Source organism: Pinus tabuliformis, chromosome 4_1 (assembly GCF_031772625.1).
Source record: "Pinus tabuliformis cultivar Carrire ecotype Pingquan chromosome 4_1, CPIR1, whole genome shotgun sequence".
NCBI classification, from domain to species: domain Eukaryota; kingdom Viridiplantae; phylum Streptophyta; class Pinopsida; order Pinales; family Pinaceae; genus Pinus; species Pinus tabuliformis.
This window is the reverse complement of record NC_142303.1, coordinates 67,563,857-67,574,551: the sequence shown is the minus strand read 5'-3', so window position 1 is coordinate 67,574,551 and position 10,695 is coordinate 67,563,857.

Genomic DNA, 10,695 nt, shown 5'->3' with positions numbered 1-10,695 from the left:
CATCAGAATATGTTGGGGGGCCTTAGGGCACAGCTACAGGAGTTACAAGTGCGGCCCCCTCAAGAAGGCACCTTGTCAATGCACATCACAACTAGAACTTCAGCAACAGAGCATATGTTGCACACACGGAAGGAAAACACAATAGTGTTGCCAGAGGAAGCTCTAGTGTCATCTAATGCGATGGATCGATTTTCGCTTAGCATGATGAAAGACCTTGGCCTTAACCTGGCTACTGTTTCCTGAGAAATATTATATCGGTTACAGAATGGGATAACGGCAGAGCTGCGGGCCAGGCAGAGTCACGCGATCCAGGTTATTAGTGAGCAAAAAATTAACATAGAATAGCTTAGCTTGTAGCACAACAAGTTGGTGTCGCAGAATCAACATTTGGTGCACACGGTAGATGACGCTTGCTAATGCGTCCTGGAGCTAGCCATTGTAGCAGATCTATCAATAGAAGTGTAGATCCACAGTTTTCCAAGTGGAGTCTATGACGCGAGAGAAGAGATGACAAGGGTGCAACCGGAGTTGAATCCCCATATCATCGAGCTGTGCTTGAAGGCAGAGCCTTCCACTCCCCCAAAAATCAAAGAACAACATGTTAGCGTTATTGCAGCAGGGTTGGAAGATATTGGAGGTGCAGTGCGCGACTGTACGAATATGTTGGAACAGGCACTGGAGGTCCTCACGACTTTGCAGGAGGATCCCAACATCCAGGGGCTAGAGATAGAGGCACGCAAACTCCAATAGTAGTACGACAACATCAGAGGGACTACGCAAACAGTAGTCCTCACTCAGCAGTTTACGAGGATGCAGCAAGCCAAGGCATTAAAGGAGCAGGTGGAGGCGGCACACCATAAGGAAGCAGTTCTCAAAGAGCGCGTCTAGCCATGGATTGACGAGGCCTTCACAATCATAGAAAATATTGAAGGGAAGCTCGTGCACATTTAGGGGATGCATGCGTAGATGCAGAGCAGCACGCCGGAAACAGAGGCCTCATAAGAACGGATGCAACAGGTTCAACAAGCAATGGTTCAGTGTGCTGCTGACATCAGGATTGTTCAAGACCAATTGGAGGGACTTCGCGCCAACAGAGTGACTCGAGGGCGAGTCCCGATGTTTGTGATGGGGGCCTATTGGGCATGGAACCCCCCCATAGCATTTTGGGGCTCGAAGCCCAAGTTTTGAGTAATATTATTGTAAAGCTCGTGAATTATGGAAGCGGAATGTGTGTTAGAGTCATAGGGTTGTCTGCCCTAAGTTTGAATGTAATGTCGACCTACCAATGGTCTGCAAACCATGCGATTGTATAAATAGAGTGAGGCTCTAAGTTGTAAAGGGGAGACGAAGATAGAATCTAATGGATAGAATAAGATAGCATAAAAGAAGAGTCTAAGTGCGTCTTGGGTCGTAGTAGTAGGAAAAGGCTCTGCAGCTAAGTGCGTGGACCCCTACAGCTGAGTGCGTAGGGTAGAGTTGAATCTGTAACCAAGAAAAGATTAATAAAGAAAGGTTTTGTTACAAATTTTGTGCATATGTTATGAGTTATTACATGTTTGATCTCATTTGCAATTATAATGTTTATTTACTGCACGCACTTGTATCAATTGTGAATATTGTTAAGTATAACTAAAAGCGTACAAATAAGCTAAGTAATCAACTAGTATCGGACTACTAGTAAGGACTTGGGTAATAACACTGTTCGGCCCCTGAGTAGGGCTGTGCGAAAGCAACATCGCAGGTTGTGAGGTACGGATAAGTGCGCATAGCGACGTGCGCACAGGGTCAAACCGCAGACCACTTGAAACCATCAGTCATCTCCAGGGTGCGGAAACCTAGTTCTAGCACCCTCCCATCCTACCTCGGGTGAGACCTCAGTCCGGGCTTCGTGGATTGTTTCCAAAAGGGCCAGTAGTACCGGGATTTGTTTGGATAAATCACCTCTAAACCTGGGTCAGGTACCAACAAGCCAACAGTAGCAGAGCAACACCGGAGATGAAAACTTATACTCTAAAAATCTTCAACTTGCAAGCTAAATTACCCTTATCAAATTTGAAACATTATGATCAAGCTAAAATTTTGATTTTGTTTGACTGAGTTGGAAAAAGGTGAACCACGTATGTACATGGGGTATGTGGGGAAGGTGAAGTAACCTACACAATGTTTCAATACTCCCCAAAATACCAAGGCCATGTGCTATCAATGAACCAAAACAAAGAAGTTGGACTTCTACCAGTGTGTTGCCAAGTGTTGTAGCGCCTACAACCATCCTCCAAAATTTTGGCCTGCACCCAAATTCAGAGCCTGCCTTGAGAGTTTCACTTGATGGTTGTATACACTTGAGTTCACTCCATGAGATTGTGTGAGCCTTCGTACCCACCTTACTTATTCATTCCACCCAAGATTTTGCATGTTGATGTCAATGTCTTGCTTACGACCATGTTTTGGTCATCCTCAAGGTCTTTGCTTCATGTGTACATGTTATGTTCACTGTGAAAAAAATTGTCACACTCACACGCAAAAGTCCCACTCACTATTGCGCAAGCGTCATCATGGTAAATCAATGATCAATCACAAGTGTTGTGCTTGTCGCTTGCATCGTCGGTAAGTCATGTTGAAAATGTGTGTCTAGATGGTTTGAGTCATCTCATCGTCAAGTCATGTAAGTGTGTGTTTATAAGATCGCATTTGCATCTTTCTCTCATTCACACACTTAGTCATTTTGTTGATGTTCTGAGAATCGGACTCCCCTCTGACAACTGGACCATCACCCCGCCATCGACTCGATCGCCTGTCACCCAGAACAACGCAGTAGCACCAAGCAAGTCATTTCAAGTTGCGCTGCTTACAAGAAATTCAATCAAACTTGATGATGGCCTAGAGAGTTGTACCCGACAGCCACTCTGGCACTGACTCCCCTCAAAAATTATGCAGAGGCTACTGACCTTGCCAACTCTTCTAACTGAAGAAATTACATAGACCAGTTGAACAAGTACCTAGTGCCCATCCCTGTCTCCTTCAAAAAATTGTGCAATTTTTCCAGCCATTCCTCCCAATAGTCAACTGGCTACTCATCCAGAAAATTCCGCAATTTTCATGAGTAGGCCCTTTGCTGCCCAGTAGTCCACTCAACTTAGAAATTGTGCAGAGATGATCAGTAGGCTAGCCTCCTAACATCAGTGTAATTTCTCTCGCTAGAAACTCCCAGTCACAAAGTAATAGTTCCCTCCAAGAATTGCACAGTTTCTGTTGCGAAGCTCCCGACAGCTGACTGCCTGTTCCCCTTGGGAATTGTGCAGTTTTTGCTTCCAGTGACCCAATAGCTAGCTACGAGTTTGCTCTAGGAATTGTGTAGTTTTGACTGCCAGGCTCCTGGCCAGTTCCTCCAGAAAACTACGCAAATCCTATCTACCAATCCCCCCCGCATCCTGGCCTTTTCCTCCAATAAATTGTGTAAATTTTGTTGTCAGGCCCCTGTTGCTCACTTGTTTTGGAAAATGCGCAAATTTTTTCTACCTTGTCTTCCCACAGCCCAGACTGTCCCTCCCAAAATTTGCGCAATTTTTCCTTCCAGCCGATCCAAACCTCGCGGACAGTCACTATCGATTCAGATTTCCCATCTTCATCACCCAGTGACCCTTGCGCAGTTTTCATCAACAGTGTCCAGAACCATCATCCCACCTCACAACCTTGTTTCCTCTCCCAGTCACTTGCATTTGAAATGATCATGTCTCATGGTAGACTAGGAGGTTTTTGGATTTGATGTCATCTCGTCATGTGTGATAGCAGGTATGAGTACACCAACAAACATGGTGCGGCGACGAATTGGATTAATGAAGGGAGCACATGCAGAAGGACAGGTTCACCAATGGACAAACAAATGATGCATGCAAAGAGATGTGCTCAGGAACGAATGATCATGTAAGGATGTGTTCGTGGATGGATGGACGAGCAAACATGCAAGGTGTGCTCACCAACGGATGAATGTTCACCTTTTGCGAATAGATGAAGCTGTTAAGCCTTCCAACATACAAGTAAGGAGAAACATGCCAAAGCAACATCAAGTGAACCAACAACCATCGAAGACTCCGCACACCTTTCCATGTGGAGATGAAGCTCTGACACACTATGAAGACATCCACCACCTAGCAGCACTGTAGCTTGACATGCACTCCAGTAGTAGCACGAATGTACCAACACAATCATGTCAAGTCATGTCATGAGTCAAGTCATCCACATCACTACTATGGGCCATGTTTTCAATCAATGTAATGTAACATGGAAGTCCAAGAGACCCGCTTATTTTACAAAGAGTCATGTAAAGTCGAAAATTCATGGAAGTAAAACAATCATGAGGGTAGTCGAATAGTCACAAGGGTCAGTTTTACCCTTGGCTATAAATACCCCCTCATTTGTACATGTAAAGGACTTTTTCACCTCAACTCCTCCCACATAGCCAAGAGAGTCTTTAATCTTTTCTTTGAGGAGTAATTAGTGGCTTCAATGCCCCACACATGGGGTTAGTGATGTATGGTGTAACGATGTGTCTTGGAACTTTCGCTTAATTTAGAAGCCTGCTAACAGGCCATCACATTTTCACACATATATTGTAACTATTGTAAGACTAATCTTGAACACTTGCAATGCATGTTGCTTTAACCTGTGTTGAACATTTGAACTTATTTCACTTGTTGTAATGCATAATTTGTTGATGAAAATGTGTTGTATATGTTGTTAACGTTGTCTCGCCTGTGGTGGCTATCTCCTTGGACATCAGATAGACCTTTCACATAAAACTTGTTGTAACAATCGTTTCACTTGTGTGGACTCATCCATTGAGTGTTGTGCATGTTATCTTCCCTTATGTGTTGTGACTACCTTATTTGTGTTGACTACTCCAGAAGTTGTGCATGCCTTGTTGTGTTGTGTGTTCCTAGAAGAGTTGGAGCTTCCTCCCGACTGAATTTGGACTCACTTTCACCCTTCCCCTCTATAGTGAAAGAAACATTGACACAAGTAATACTAGAAATCACCAGGCACATGATCCTCACTTCTCGAAGACAAAGCAGACCACTCTCCTGTGTTGACAAGCAAGAGTTGAGGCAAATCCTTAAGACAATGGCAATCGGGCCATCATATTGGATGGGACTCCCACATCAAATAGTGTGAGGTTTAGTTGGAACTTCATACCGAGGTGATCCCCTGAATGTTGGCAGGTCCAACACCATCAACAACATGCAAAAGGAAACATCATACATGCACAAATATTTATCTAGGGGAAAGTAACTGCTCAAAACCCCTTATTATCTATATTGCATTAATTAAAGAATAGAGAAAAGATATAATGATTTCTCAATCCTAAGCACACCCTGCATGTGTATATTCTATCCATCTTCCAGACTGACTGAACCTGGCCCAACACTTATCCATTTTTAATCCTTCTGAAGATCCTAATTCCTTGTGTTGTTCCCTTGGTAAATCGCCCCTATTTTTTATGAATTTCACACAAAGGAATTACAAGATAGCCTTAGGTTAATCTATGATTGCATGCACCACCTGTACACATGGGAATTTATTGAAAATTATAGTACACTACCTTATAATCTCCATCTCAACTGGGTAACTCGAATTCTCTGCATGCAACAATTATTTTGGGCTTAGTGATCAGTTAACTAGGTGATCACTAGGTGTGGTTGAAGTTCCACTTCCACAACTTGACCTCCACTAGTTCTTCTGACAATTAGAACTAGTTAAACTGACAATAAATCAAATTAACTAAAATAAATTGGTACAAATTAGAAAACATTCATGTAGATCTAAACTCAAGCTTCCCCAACTAAAATTTACTAAGTTAATTGAGTGACAAGAGCTATGCCACCTTAGTTAACACCTCCAAGTATTCTGCTGAAATAGAAATTCAAATTTTAATCTAGTTTGACCAAGGCAAAGTCAAAACTATATTTTCTTGCTGCATTTTCAACACTCCCTCTCAACAAGAAAGGGATTATCAACCACCCTTGTCCTGCACTTGTGGAACTCAAATTTTCCTCTTGACAAAGCCTTTGTCAAAATATCTACATGTTTTTCCTTTGTCAGAATGTACTACAACAACATAATCAGCCTTTGAACACAATCTCGTAGATGGTGATACAAGATATCGATATTCTTGGATCGATCATGAAATACAGGATTCTCAAAGAGTTTGATACAACTCTGATTATCACAGTAAATTAGAGTAGGATCCAACATGTGACCAAATAACCCAACAAGAATGTTTCTCATCTAGATTGCCTCACATGTTGCTTGAATTGCAACCATGCACTCTGCTTCTACTGAGTTGAGCACCACAGTTCTCTACTTCTTGCTATAGAAAGAAATTGTTGTTGAACCAACATTAAAAATTTCTCTTGATGTGCTCTTCCTCTCTAATGGATTATCGAGCCAATCTACATTTGTGAAGCCTTGCAACTTCACTCCCTCTATCTGTTTGAACCAAAGACCAAACAGAGTAGAGCCTATGACGTATCCCAATACAGTTTGGTTGGCTTAACCATTGCTTGAATAAGTTGATTAACTACATAACACATTTTTGGTCGTGTTTTCACTAAATAAATAAGTGAACTCACAAGCTGCCTGTAAATGGTAGCTTCCACTAATTCACCTGAAGTAGCATCCTCTTTCCTCCAGTTTCCTGCTAGAGGAATACCCATGGGTTTTCACTCGTCCATGAGGAACCTCTAAAGTATCTTGTTGGCATACTTTCCCTAAGAGATAAACAATTCTCCATCCCCTTTCCATACTTCCAATCCAAGGAAGTAGTGCATGAGGCCCATGTCCTTCATCTCGAACTCTCTTGCAAGGTCCTCCTTGCAAGATCTGATCAATTTCCCATCATCGGTAAGGATTAAGTCATCAACATACAAAATAATAATAAATAATTTACCTTCTACCAAAATATGATATAGGTTTGCATCTACTTCACTTTTGGTGAAGCCTAAACCGATGAGATAACTATCAATCCTGCCATACCAAGCACATGGTGCTTGCTTGAGTTCATACAATGCTCGCTTGAGTCTACACACATGTGACTCTCTATCAAAGGTCTCAAACCCTTCTAGATGCTCAATATACACCTCATCCTCAATAACTCCATTGAGGAATGTTGTCTTCACATCCATATGGTGGATCTTCCACCCCATTTGTGCTAACAATGCTAGGATTGACCTGATGGACGAGTACCTTGATACTGGAGAAAAGGTCTCCTCATAGTCAATTTCCTAAACCTGAGAGAACCCTTTGGCAACAAATATGGCCTTGTGATTCTCTATTCTTTCGTCTGATGGATGCTTTACCTTGTAAAGCCATCTCGAACCAACCACTGATTTTTCTGCTAGTCTTGGGACCACTTCCTAAACATTGTTTCTAACAATGGAATCATATTCCTCTAGCATTGCATCAACCCATACTGGTTTCTCTATAACTTCCTTGAATGAGGATGACTTGGTCTATACAAGATCCCTCATCAAAGCCATGTATCCAATGTACTGATGCAAATACCTCCTCTGCCTATGTTGCGATGTGGGTGCTCCCACATTCTCTCTAACATCCTACAATAATTTGTTAGCTTCCCTAGTACACTCCCTTCCTTCTCTGGATGTGTTTTCTTGGGTGGATGTCTCCACTCTCTCCTCCTTGATTTGTGGCTACTCCACAACTTCCTAAGGTTCTTCCTTTGAAGCCAAAAGCTCCTGATCAGGCTGCAACTGAAGCTCCCTCTCAAGATAACACCTCATTAACTTCTCCTCATCAAACTTCACACCCCTTATAACCACTGTCATCCTAAGGGATGATAAGTACACACGATAGTTGTTAGGTGTTTATGTGTACCCCACAAATAGGCTCAACTCTTTTGTCGACTCTATCTTTTTCCTTACTTCCTTAGAAACATGACAGTAAAATGATTATCCAAATATCCAAAAGTGTGACACATATAGTTTCTTCCTTGGAGAACCTTCCTCTAGTGTACTCACGCCAAGAATCTTGTGAGGATTCTTGTTCTCACAAATAGACAACTGCGTTTCATGTTTCAGCTCACAAGTGTATTGGTAGGCCTTGGCCATGCAACATATCCCTTGCTTCTCCCACAACACTTTTGTTCTTCCTCTCAGCCACCCCATTCTGTTATGGGTTATGGGGTGCTTTCAACTCCCGTCGAATGCCTTCCTTTGAAAAAAAAAAATTAAACTCATTTGACACATACTCACCTCTGTTATTGCTCCTGAGAACCTTCACTTTCTTTCCAGTTTCTTTCTAAACAAGTGTTTTAAATTCAACAAATTCGGAGAATGTAAGATCTTTCTTTTACATGAAGTAGATCCATCACTTCTGTGAAAAATCATCTAAAAATATAACATAATACCTATGCTTGGTAGTGGAGGCTATCGAGAAAGTTCCACAAACATCATAGTGGATCCTTTCAAGGACTACATGCACCCTGTTGTCCCGATCATTGAAGGTTGATTTTTTGTACTTCCCCAACATACACCCTTTGCATGTATCTCGTTGCTCTAGTGCTCCTTTGGAGAGGCTTGTAGAAATATGTTGCATGATCTTCAAATCCCCATGATGTATTCTACGCCATAATTCATCGACATCCCAGCTTTTCACCTTCTCTACTTTTGTGCTCAATGTTGCACGATCTTCCAAATATAATTTGTAGAGGTTCTTCACTCGAACCTTGATCTGATTCACTTGTCCCATGGTGATGTTTCTTAGGAAATCCTTTTCTTTATTGAATATCACATCATAGCCACAATGTTCCAACACAACTACAGAAACTAGATTTTTCTTTAGACCCGTAAAAACATCACATCCTTCAGCGTAAGAGGGGAGACAGACTCCCTCTAAAAAGTAATTATACCAATGTTGGTCGCATTATACATCCCATCATCTCCCATCTTAAAGTGCATCTAGAGATCCTTCTCCTCCAAGTCACTGAAATTTCTTTGTTCCTCATCCCGTGGAACGAGGCACCACTATCCAGATACCACACACTACCCATCACTGTGCTTTCCATGCATGTTATAATGAGGGTAAAATCAAGTTCGAACTCTGAATCCAAGGCTTCAAACACTTCTCCTCCTACAATCTTCTTGATTTCCTTATTATGTGAACACTTCATTGCATAGTTCCTGAATTCATGAAAGTTAAATCAATTGATATTGGACAAGTCTGTCTTCTTTCCCCCTTGACTTGAATCTAATTTTGATTAGGATTTCTTCCCTTTCCCTTTCTTTTCCTTTCCGGCCAAGTGACATTTCTCCTCATCCTTGCCCTTGGATGAGGTCCCACCTCTGGTGTTATTCCTTATCTCTTCATGTACCAAATCGGACCAAAGGCATTCCTAATTTGGTAGCTTCTCCCTCCCGTTCACCGAATCTTGGTAGCTGTGCCAACTCTTGGGAATGCCTAGAATGGCTAGTGTCACCAAATAATCATCTTCTATAGTAACACTAACTTGACCAAGATCATCACGACAATGTGTGAACCTGCTCAGATACTATGGATTGGTCTCGTTCCTCTACATCTTGATCATTTGAAGCTCGTCCTTGAGTGCCAATTTCTTGTGGTCATTACTATTGTGGAATAAATCTATCAGCGCTTGCCACATTGCATAAAAATTCTCTTTCCCATGGATATTGGAGACAATATGGTCTCATACTCCCTCCAATAGAATCTTCCTTGCCTTGGAAACACACTTCTTCTAATATTCTAGATTATGAGTATCAGCTGCTGCTAGTTTCAGAATATCATTATCAATGAATTCCTTCAAACCATTATCCTCTAGTACTTCCTTCATGCGGTCCTTCAATGCAACATAATTCGATCTTCCCTCAAGAGCATACTAGAACCTTAGTCCATTGAAATCCATATTCTCAGTCCTGAAGAAAACCTGCAACTTGGTCTAAAACCTTCAACCTCCTGCAATAAAAACTTTGAAATCTATGATCTATAGTGGTTCTAACGCTAATACCATGTAGAAATTAATGTGTAGATTCAATGCTTCTCATGAAATTTTCTAAATCACAATACTTGAAGCTACTCTACTCATCTGCAGAAGTTAATTCACCATCTAAAACAAGAATCATAGACATGCAAAAGGAAACATCACAAATGCACAAAGATTTATCCAAGGGAAAGTAATTTCTCAAAACCCCTTAGTATCTATATTTCATTAATCAAAGAATGGAGAAGAAATACAATGCTTTCTCAATCCTAAGCACACCCTGCAAGTGTATAGTCAATCCCTCTACCAAACTGACCGAACATGGCCCAACACTCAGTCAATTTCAAGCCTTCTCAAGCTCCTATTTCCTTACATTATTCCCTTGGGAAATTGCCCCTATTTTTTAGGAATTTTACAACAAGGAATTGTGCAATAGCCTTAGGTGAATCTCTAATTGCATGCACCACCTGTACACATGGGAATATGCTATAATTGATAGTACACTGCCTTGGAATATCCATCTCAACTGAGTAACCCAAATTCTATACATGAAACAATTATTTTGGGCTGATTGATTAGTTAACTGGTTGATCACTAAGTGTGGTTGAAGTTCCACTTCCACAACTTGACCTCCAGTAGTTCTTTTGGCAGTTAGAACTAGATAAATTGACAATAACCAAAATTAACAT